Genomic DNA, 12255 nt, shown 5'->3' on the forward strand with positions numbered 1-12255 from the left:
ACTATCTATTAGTTTATGTATAAAATTATCTTATTTGTCAAACTTTAGATAAATAACATTACCAATAAATATAATATTGGGTATTAAGAGAACATAATTACTAGTAATTCTAATATATTGATTTATAATAGGAAATAATAATATTAATCATTCAATGATTGACAAACAAATATGAAATAATATTGACTACTTAATAACGTGACCTTAATGAATAAACATGACATAATAGATGGGTATATTACATTGCAACCCTTAGGGAAGGGTCGCGCAATGGCAGGACCACCATCTATTAATAAATGAATGTATCGTAGAAGAATTGGCAAGCTCTTGGATTTCCAATCTGCGGTTTTGGGAACCAACAGAAAAAAAGGGATGATAGGAGTACGATAGCTACTGTTAATATTCTGGAACATACAACAGCCATCACTAGCAACTATAAAAGAAATAAAGGATCGTTTCTTCAATAAACATGGTTATAAAAGATACGATTAATATTAATAGAATCACTTCGTCAGTTAACAGCTAAGAACAAGGTGGGAATAAGTATAACCAAAACTCTAAAGCCCAATAAGTATCAGAAAACTGGGCAGTCAATATGGAGTCATTGGCATCAATCATATGTATTTTGACTCATTTGTTAAACCAATGAAGAAGCAGCGATATAGGCAAGCTATGATGAAATGTGACAAAATCTCCCCATACACTGATTGTCGGATCTGCCAAAGCCAAAGATGCCATCATATTTTAGAACTTCACTCTATGGAATCGTGGAAGACAAAGATAAAGCTTAAAGGATTTAGACAGGAAGATGTACAGGTGATGTCTCATCTGAAGACTAGCAGTCCACCCAAGTCACACAACACAATAAATCTGGAGGCAAATGAAATTATTAAAGACTTTCATATTGGTCATGATAAAAGAATGAATTCGTTATGTGCTGCCAATAGTAATTATCCAAAAGCAAAGAGATGTTAGTCATTAAAAGATTGTGATCAATGGATCGAAGGTTGACCAAGCAGCAATAAGTGTCACGGTGAAAACAACCATATTCTCAAATTAAAGGTAGAGTTTGATAGAAGGCAAATAACAAAGGTAGCAACACAAAGATTCCAGCAGCATGGTAAGTGACATAAAAAGATGCCACAATAGAATCAAAGACATTTGCAGCAGGCTTTGATTTTAAATTAAAATATTGTTTAAAATTCAGATAACAATGATTGATAAAAGAAGCAAGTGTATAATTGAGATGAAGGTAGTAATTTACAAGGCACAAATAGTAATATTTGAAGAGCGGTAATGGTTAAACTAGTGCGATTGTTCAAAAGAATAATTTATGTTTAAGATAAATAAGATATGACTTTTCATTCTAAAAGGCACATTTTTTAGAATAGAAGTATATATATATAATGGAAATCAAAATCATTCCAAAAAATGAAATTGTAAAGCAGAATCGTGGATAAGAATGTGGAAGAGAGAGAGAGGATAGAACAGATCAATGGAGTAAAGAGTAATATAATATATATATATATATATATATCTATATATATATATATATATATATATATATATATTCAGATGTATTTCTGACATACATATATATTATAAGTTAGAATAAAAATAAGAAATATTGCAGCTCTAATAAAGAGGACATTTAAAATATATATTCAGATGTGAATGTGATAAATTTTGTAAACAGACTAAAAAATAAATTGTGGGGGAATATTACAGAGTTAAGAAGACAAAAAGAAGATTGTATTCTTCAGATTGGTGGAAGAAGTATAGTAGTTTCAGTTAAGAGATGTATGAAGGATCCATCATCCGTTGTCAGAGCAACATTATCAAGGTGGAGAATAAGTTTATGTGCAATGGGTTGGTGCTCATGAAGACAAGCAATGGAGGTTGGTGCTTCCAGTAGGTCGGTGCTTGCGAAGTGTGGGAGTTGGAGCTTCCAATGAGTCGATGCTGATAAACATAGGGGTTGGAGCCTCCAATAGGTCGTAGCCTACAAAACATTATAAAATCACAGTTTATATAAGAAAGCATTTGTTTGCCGTGGTTTTCTCCCACATTAGGTTTCCACGTAAATCTTGTGTTATTGTGTTATGTGCATAATTGTTGATTCCAGCATTCAAAGTTATGTGGATAAAAAGTTTTAAATTGGCAAATGTTTTTATTTTACTGATTCACCCCCCCCACCCAGTATAATCATGTGTTCTTCAATAAAAATATACACTTTGTCCATTAGCCAACATTTTCCTTATAGTATCACATGGGATCATAGGTAAATTGTGTTTTAGGATCTAGGTATTGTTGATAAAATTGTGTGAAGACCCATCATCTAAAAGTACTTGTATCTATCCTCCTATACTTCCTTATTTGGAAAGTGTGTGTTGACTGCTTTAAGATTGGCTAAAGTCCCTTCTTTATCATCAATTGGTTGGATAGAAGCTTGATTTTCAGCTTCCTCTTCAATGTGCAAAAAAAGGATTGTCATGTAGGGTGTGTTCTTTGAGCTCATAGAGTCGATTTTGAGTTATCTTATAATTCATCCATCCTCTAGTTGCTTGACTATGTATGATGATGTCATTTTGATAAGGTGGGGAGGTTGCTTCTTTGGAAGTGAGTTTGTTTCCCCATCCTCTCTTAGGTCCTATTGACTATCTTTGGAAATGATATTGATCTTCTTGTTTGTCTTGTGAGTTGCTTCTTTAGATAGGTAGGTAGGAATTTTCCATGTATATGTCTCTTTGGGTTGGTGTCTTGGTTCATTCCTAAAGTCGGTTCTCTTTTTAGAGCACGTTCCTTAGGAGGATATAGAATCTTTATGGTAAGGCCTTTTGTTGATGCTTTCGTCTTGCTAGGGGGACCTTGCGAGATAAGGTGTTGTTTTAGGCCCATATTTCATCCTTAACTTGAAATACTCTTTTAATGTCATTTCTTCTTTCAAATACCCATTTTTCCATTCTTCTTTGATTTGTCCTTGAAGATCTCAAATGTTTGTACCTGTAATGTTCTTCATAGACAGCTAAGCTTGACACAAGCACTTCCCACGTTGTTTGGCATCCATATTTGGTCGTGCAATATTGAGAATCAAACCATACGATGTTGATAGCTGAGGGTGGTGGTCATATGGTGTGAACTAGTAGTCGTATGATATGTAAATCATCGTACAGTGACTTGGAACAACGTACATAGGGAATTATTGGGGTACAGAGGTAGGTGATGTTGTACAGAGGAAGGGGGTTGTCATATGGTGAGATAGGAGAGGTGGATGTTGTAAGGTGGCAATAGGAGGAAGTGGAAGTTGTAATGTGGGAGAGAGAAGGTTGAATTGTTGTATGGGGACTAGAGTTAGAAAATGCTAGCGTTCGAAGGTGCTTTGCTAGGACCTAGGTCTCACCTTCGAAGTATAATGTTTGCCAAGATGAAAAAGTTCGCATACTGATAAATATGACTCCTGATAATATGAATACCAACAAGATGGACACAAAGTAACAGAAGTAAGATTGATTCAAATTAGCACTTGGTTGCTGAATTAGAAATTTATAGTCGTAAACAATGATGGTGCTAATTTTCCAAACCTGAGCAAAGTAATCTAATAAGAAAATTAGGGTAGGATTGAAACCCATCGAAATTGCACAAGCCAAGTAGAGAATGTCTTTCACTTCCAAAATGGTGACCAACAGCAAAATTCGCAAAGTACAAAACAAATCAGGTCACATGCCCAAAACATCCAAGACAAACATATATGCCATTGGAGGAAAAAGTCTAGAGAGAGAGAGAGAGAAACAAAGTTTCGACACACAACACAACAAACACCTATGCCTTCAAAAAATTAAAAATGGGAACGAGATATATAAATTGATCGGGGCCCCAAATACAAAAATATTATTATTTTGTTTTATTTAATAGCGGAGATATTACAATAGGTTGGGAATTTGTGAAGGTATGAATGTTGGGTCTAGGATTTTTGACCTTAGACTAAGAGGATGAGTTGGTAAAGATTGGAAGGTAGGGTCAAGATTCTTTGCTGGTTTTAGGGTATCTCTAGCAATAGGTTTCAAAGATGTTTGAGTGAATGCTTGGATGAGTTGGTCCATTGATTCACGCGTTCTTTTCTATCCTTCTAAGAATTGATCTAAATTTTTGTCATCCTCTTGGTCTTTCCATTGATTCCTTCTTCTTCCTTTTGTTGTAGGTCAAAAGAGGCTTACTCATCTTCGGGGGGAAAGATATCTTTGATACCAATTGTAATGTCCAATTTTGGTAGAAAGAGAAAACTAGGTGAATTTGCACAATAGTTTTCTAGTTTTAAAAGCTATAATATGAACAATCTGATGACAAGAAGCAAAATGTATTTAAATGCAATGAATCGTAACGTATTAATGCGATTGCAATGATTACAATGAAATATCAATAATGCAATTCAAATGTATGACTGATTGAAATGGTGTAATGCAAATGTATGCGGATGAAATGATATATGACTTTACAAATATATTCCAAATGTCAATGGAATGATATTACAATCGAAGTCTATAGATATCAGACCTTCAAGTGACACTATGGTTGTCTCTATTATATGTTGTGGTGAAACATGTGCATTCCCTCCAAGTCATCTCTATTGCTACCTTATAATATATGTCACTAATGATGTGATAGTCATTGGCAATATGTCATCTCTAATATAACTTTATCATGCATGCAAACTGCAATATTTCAAGTTGTATCTAATAAAGAGATAAATGTATGCTCAACAACATTGTTGTGTCTAATATATGCTATTGCAATTGTTTACCGTACGGGTAAATTAAAACAATGCATACAGACAATGAACACGAACACGGGCAGCAGAATTATATTCGCATATGCCAGACATACATTATGCTTCATAAGATGAATGATAGAAGATGATTTACAATGATCCCAGAAGGGATATAAATACTATCCGCCAAACCTTCCCGAAGGAGTCCGTCGGCCACAAACATTATGTCCGCTACAAACTATTTACCCGTCGGCTACAAAATACAAAACACCGACGACAATCATTTCGTCGGCTACAGAAACACTGCCGGGACCATCCAGTCGACTAACACCATCCCCCCCAAAAAGAAAAGTCGTCTCCGAACGACAATTACAAAATACCTGAGACAAATTAACAAACAAAATACATTATCAGAGTGACTACAACAAGAAAAATTTGTTTGTCACATCACTTCCACATTCATCCCGTTACATCTGTAGCCTCTACTAACACAATACTGTCTCCTCAAGCTGACCTTGATAGCCACCCGTGTTGATTTCTCTGCTTCCAACACTGGGTCCACTGAGCTAAGTGTCGCTGCACTGCCTCCAATTGGATGATCAGCTCCTCCCGAGCTCGCTACGCATCCACCAAGACAGCCTCCTGGCCAACACCTACTCCCAGTGCCTCTAGTATATAGACAGTCTATGCCTGCAGCAACTTCAACTCTTCTCAACTGGTCAGACTCCCACGACTGATATCCGCAACAACTAGCCATTTTCTGCCGATTCTACTCTTTCTGGCAACCACTGATGCTTCCCCTTCCCTTTGGCATTATCCGTCACTCATTCTGAACAACTTGAATATATCGTCATTTTTTTTTTTTCAAATTTTTTTTTTTTTTTCAATTTTTTTTTTTAATTTTTACAAAAAAGGAAAACAGTATCTCAATTCTGCCTCCAAGCGTCACCATTCTGCAACGACGAGGGAGTCAGCTGGCCATTCTGCAACAGCGACGAAGTCTTCCTGGCACCATATATTTGCAATTTAAATCCGTTGACTACCGGAGGCACCTCTTGCTCGTCCAATGTCTCCAATTTTATCGATCCATTGTCGCCAACCTTCCGCATCTGATATGGTCCAACCCATCTGGCCTTAAACTTTTTCGGTTTGACTTCATTCCGACCGTCGTACTTGAGTACCAACTGCCCCGGCGGAAACTTGTTGAGTTTGAGATGTTTGTCATGCCAGGCCTTACGTCTGTTCTATATCACCTCCGTTGCCCACTGTGCCTACGGTCGTCACACATCTAGCTTATTTCCTTGCTGTTGGCACCCTTCAACCAATTTTATGGTGCGATGCATTCTTTTCTTCTTGTGCGGTCCGTTCACCGTGTACCGGACGATGGAATTTTTCTTTTTCCTAGGTCTGTATTGTATGTCCTTCCCTTCTTCAGCCGTAACCTCCTTTGCGTCATCTGCTTCTCTGCATTCCTCCGAACACTCATTTTTCTCCTTTTTCTCACCTTTGTCGACCCTTAGCATATTACAACTCGGAAAGAGTTCGTAGTCTTCTATTTGCCAATGGTAAAGGCCATTCACCGAGTCTAGGTCGTCGTCATTCGATCCTCCGTCTAGTCTCAATATTCCTTCTTCGTCCGGTTCCATTCTCCTCTTTCCTTCGTCGTCATTTCTTTCATCGTCACTATCGCCTTCACCTTCTGAGTCTGACGATGCTGCCTCCTCACCTACCATTTGTGTATGCAGGTCAATTATGAATCTTTTGCCTCCGCGCTCCATTGATAGAGTATTTCGTTTCCAATCATGTTTTACTTTTGCTTGCACCAACCAATCCCGTCCCAGAATAGCATCATATCCTTTTCTTTTCAATGGAATGACCACAAAATTCAATAAAAATGGTTGTGCACCAATGGTTACTGGTTGCGCCCTCAAGGTTCCTAACGGTTTGATCCCGTGCTCGTCCACCGTGAGCAACTGGAATGTAGGTGGCCACAGCGTCGGCTTTCCCAACTTCTTCCAACTATCCTCCGGCAACACATTCACGCCAAACCCTCCGTCGACAATTGTGTCTGTCAGAACATTTCCCAAAATCCCCATCTCGACGACTGTCGGATGCCGTCTGGATGTGAGTGCCAACAGCATTGGATCTGTTGTCATCACTTCCCTATTGTCCCTTCCTGTGTCCTCCGTTGCTTTCGAAAACGGTGTATGATTCAGAATGGCCGTCTGTAATTGGGGCATTGTGAGAAGGAGGTCACTTATCTTGACCGGTATCTCCGTTTGTAAGATCTGTCGTACAATGTTTTGTTCTGCGAAGTTTCTTGCCAAGGTGCCGGTGATGTCCTTCAACTGAGATGTCCCCGCCGACGATGCCTTTGCAATTTCCGCCTGCGCTTCCCCCAATTTTCTCTTTTCCTCTGCTTGCCTCCGTGTAATTGCCAGAACCTCCTCTACATCCTTGCCGACAGTGATCAAGTTTACTCCAGACTTTGGACACTTGGAATCTTCATGATTGTCGGGTCCACACCATCTGCATAATAATTTCGGTGTGTTTGCCGTTGTACAATCCCGCGCAAAATGACCCCACAAATTACATGCTCGGCATTGAACGATCGTCGTCCGTTTGCATCATACTGAGTTCGACTTCGGCTCCCATTATTATTGTTATTATTTGTATTGTTGTTATTTTGCCCTTTGCTATTATTCATGTACCCTCTGGATGTGGCACCTGCGCTATTCGTATTTCCGCTACTGCCCAACGAGGAAGCCTCCTGTGTGAGAAACACCTGCGGAGATCATCTTGTCTTCATGTTAAAGGGGCACTCTTTTGTCGAATGGCCCATGATCTGACAAATGTCACAAAATTGGTTCTTGGAACAGGATCCTTTAGTATGACCGTCGGTCTTGCACTCCGTGCACCACAGCTCACTGCTTTTTGGCTCCTTCTGCATGTTTTTAAACTCCATCATGCGGATCATGTCCTTCTGTAAGGCGCGGACCTTCTTGTTGTTACCTTCATCGTCGCTACTATCTTCTTCGGTAGGCTCGTCGTCATCAGAATCAGATGAGCTAGTCTTCTTCGTCTTTGTCTTCTGCTCACTTTCAAGGTCCAATGCTCTGCTATAAGCTTCCGCATATGACGACGGTGGCACAATTTTCATTTTCCTCCGCAACTTCGAGCGTAGGCCTTCCACGAACCATTTTTTCTGAAGTCCGTCTGCTGGCTTACTTTCCATTTTATTTATCAAATCTTTAAATTTCCTGGCGTAAACACGGACGGTTTCGTTCTTCCCCTGCTTAGTATTGAAGATCTCTGCTACAATTATTATCATCCCGCAACAGTTTAAATTTTGCCAGAAACTCTTTTTTAATGTTATCCCAACTGTTTAGCTTTTGTGGATCTGTATCAGTGAACCAATCAATTGCTTCGCCTCGTAGGGTGGCCGAAAATTGCCTCATCCAGTCGTCTTCATCAGTTATCTCATTTGCCTTCCAGATCGTTTCACATGTTTTGCAATGTCGAATGGGATCGGCCGTACCATCGCCATTGAACTTCGGCAGTTTCTCTTTCGGTCCCGCCATCACAATTGGTTTCTATAAACAGGTGTTGCTCGGTCCTGCAACACTGGCACTCTTCACTCCCACAGCGGCGGTCTGCACTCCCACATCGGTAGACTGGTCTCCCACACCGGTGGACTGCACTCCCACACCGGCGGACTACACTCCCACACTGGCGGACTGTTCTCCCACACCGGCGGACTGCACTCCCACACCGGCAGTCTGTACTCCCACACCAACGGACTAGTCTCCCACACAGGCAGACTGCACTCCCACACTGGTGGTCTGTACTCCCACACCGACAAACTGGTCTCACACACCGGCAGACTGCACTCCCACACCAGCGGACTGCACTCCCACACCAACGAACTCAACAGTTGCGAACCTTGGTGAAGAAAAAGGATCTTCTGAAGTTGTCTCCCACGGAAGTGTATCCCGGACGAAGAGTTCACTCCACGCTCTTGCTCCGTCGGCACTCCGAGCCATGCGAGTCGATGCTCTTCCATCTGGATTCTCTTCCCTCGGCAAACACAAATTCAAAAACTCCTCCCGTGCTTCTTCCACCAATTCCACCCGCTGCTGAGTCTCCTCCAACAATGCCTCCGCACTCCTGTTTCTGTCGGCAATCTTCTGGAATCTCCTTCGGCGGTCTGCTTGCTGTGCCTGAATTAAATGTTCTTGTGCAGTACGGATTCCATCTTTTCCCTTGACCTTATTCTGATCCTTGTTAAGCTGATTTGGCATTAATCTTCATTCCTCCCACCTTCCAAGTTCATAAGACAACGGCGCCAAATGTTTACCGTACAGGTAAATTAAAACAATGCATATAGACAATGAACACGAACACAAACACGGACAGCAGAATTATATTCGCATATGCCAGACATACATTATGCTTCATAAGATGAATGATAGAAGATGATTTACAATGATCCCAGATGGGATATAAATACTATCCGCCGAACCTTCTCGAAGGAGTCCGTCGGCCACAAACATTATGTCTGCTACAAACTATTTACCCATCGGCTACAAAATACAAAACACCGCGACAATCATTCCGTCGGCTACAGAAACACCGTCGGGACCATCCAATCGACTGATAGCGATTCTTGGACTTGTCTACTGGAAGGTTGCATCAACAACCGTGCTTTCTCAATCCAAGCGATGAATCCCCAAAGGGAGAAATAAAATATATAATTAATCAATCACACTTCCTCTATCTCATGGCACGGAATATATATACATGTTTAAAGAGATGCGTTCTAGAGACACGTTGGTTGATTTTATTAGTTAACAACGCAAATGATATAATAAACATAATGAGATTAAGTGTCGACAATTGTCAAGGCACGGTCATGACATAATCGCAAGTGATAACAAATGATAAAGTGTGGATAACCTTCAAGGTTAAATAATGTACATTACTCATAAAACTCATTATTGGTTATTTTGTGTAATCATGTTGATCATGATTTACTTGTTCCATAAGCCAGCAATGACACCCGATTATGGATTTACCAGTCCGTCAGAATATGATACTTGAGCATCATGCATCATTGTTGTATGGATGTATCCATACAATCCATACAGGTTATAATGATCAGAGCATCAATCATTGTAACATGTATTGATATACCAATATACCAAGGGTGTCATATGTATGCAATCATGTGTCTCGGACATATATGCTAAGATGCAATTATATGTACAAGCATGGATATATGCATGTAAGTGCAATGCATGTTGTCGAGAAAATGGGTAGGTAGACAGTTGGTCTGCCCGAGGGAGTTACACGGGCGCAACGGTTCACCTTGCACCCCCTCAAACATTATGCATTATCATACAATGTCGGGGGTACAATCTTAATCTTCTTCTGGAGGGAAATTTTAGTCCTTCGATGAACCACCGCTTCTTCAATTCGTCAACGATGGATATCAAGTAAGAAAGTGCATGCCCTACAAAAAGACCTCCAGAGGATGATGAAGGAACTTAAGGCAATGAAAGAAGGATCAAGCAAAACTGAGGATGAGGTGTAGTGTATGGACTGCAAGGAAGCCGGACACAGGAAAGGGTAATCCTTTTGTGACATTTTGCTAGATTGCAGGACATTCCACCAAAGAATGCCCCTATAATCTAAGGGTCAAAAACCAACAAGTGTTGTTCACACGGGAGCAACCTTCCACAACTGGAGCCGGTGGTCAACAAAATATTAACAATACTGCAACATCTGACGACTACAAAAATAACCGACGGGGAGGCAAAGGAAATAACAATAACAACAACTGCCCACAGATCTAGTTTGATGCAAAGGGAAGACCAATGATACAATGCAAAAATTGCAAATAGTGGGGACACTTTGCCCGGGATTGCTAGGAGGAAAATCCACAAAAACTGTGTAAATGGTGTGGACCAGGAGACCACGAGGAGGCCAACTGTCCAATGCCTGGTTGCAACCTCGTCAATGTGGAAACAAGAGACACAAAGGAGGATATCCTGGCAATTACACAAGCCCATGCAAATAAGGCCACTTATCTTGACCCTCGTACGGAGAAACAAAGGGTGCTCGAGGTGAAGGCCGAGATTGAGAAGGAAGTACAAGCCCAAAGGGACCTCAAGAATACCTCTAGTTCTTCTACTCGAGCCACAACAAAACAAAATATCCTAAGGGAAATGATGCAATTGAAGATACCAGTGAAAGTCCAGAACCTATTGGAAACGATGTCTCATTTAAAGGCAGCCTTGTTCAACAGCCCAACCATCTCAATGAGTACATTGGGACGGACGGAGGTTCCTGGTGGTACTACAACGGACCCAATGATACTTACCGTCAATAGCGGACGAAACCCGACAGTGGTAGATATGGGAATCTTGGGCACCATGCTGACAAACACAATTGTTGACAGTGGAGCAGGGGTAAATCTCCTACCCAAAGAGACTTGGAAGAGTCTAGGCAAGCCGACGCTTTGGCTGCTAACCTTCAACTTATTGGGGATTGACCAACATGGCATCAAACCCCTCAGAGTGTTAATGGCACAGCAAGTAATAATCCGGACACAACACTTCATATTGGACTTCGTCGTAATCCCTCTCAAGTGGAAGGGATATGACGCCATCCTCGGGAGAGGGTGGCTTGTGACGGTTAAGGTAAATCATAACTGGAAGAAAAATATCTTGTCATTCAAGAGGGGGGGAAGAAAGTTTGTGATGGATCTCAAAACGCAATTGGTTGGAGACGAAATGGCATCTTCCTCAGATTCGGAATCTAACGATGAAGGAGACGAAGGGAAAGGGAGTATGGAGCCCAATAAAGAAGAGGTATTAGAGGTGGAGGATGATACAAATTCTATGGATGGCCTATTCCATTGGCAAATGAGTGATTACAAACTATTCCCTCCATCATGTAATGTGCTCGAGATCAGGGAAGATCTAAATGATCCCTTGGGAATTCAAAGAATACAGTGAAGGCGAGGTACGAGTCGAGGAGAGTCCTACCCATCAGTTTTGCAAAGATGAACCAATATGATACAAAGAGGCGAAGCTGAAGTAGATAGATCTCAGAGACAAGGAGAACTTGAAAATCATCGTAATGGGGGATGACTGGAATCCAATACTAAAGATAGTGGTGTTCAAAATCATTACAGAATACAAAGACCTCTTCACCTGGACCTACAAGGATTTGAAGGGCGTACCTCTGGAGTTATGTGTACACTGAGTTCCTCTAGTTTTCAGAGCCCAACTTGTATGGAAAAGGTTGTACAAGATCAACAAGAATTATGCCGCAAGGGTAGAAGCCAAAATTGAATGGATGTTGGAGGCAAGCATTATCTTTCGAGTGGAGACGAGTTAGTGAGTTTAACCGATTGTGATCTCCTTAAAGAAGGAAGCAAACCAGATCCACATTTGTGTGGATTTTCGATGTCTTAATGCAGTAAG

The 12255-nt window shown here is 40.7% G+C and overlaps 1 protein-coding gene across 1 annotated transcript in view; it reads right to left on the reverse strand.

Annotated features, from left to right (window-relative positions):
• Positions 1-12255, reverse strand: part of LOC149537136 (kinesin-like protein) — a 100834-nt gene that overhangs the window by 20455 nt on the left and 68124 nt on the right. The gene's annotated exons all lie outside the window — the stretch shown is intronic.

The sequence above is a fragment of the Cupressus sempervirens genome, chromosome 10 (assembly GCF_028749045.1).
Source record: "Cupressus sempervirens isolate cs-2001-9-10 chromosome 10, ASM2874904v1, whole genome shotgun sequence".
In the NCBI taxonomy this organism is placed as follows: Eukaryota; Viridiplantae; Streptophyta; class Pinopsida; order Cupressales; family Cupressaceae; genus Cupressus; species Cupressus sempervirens.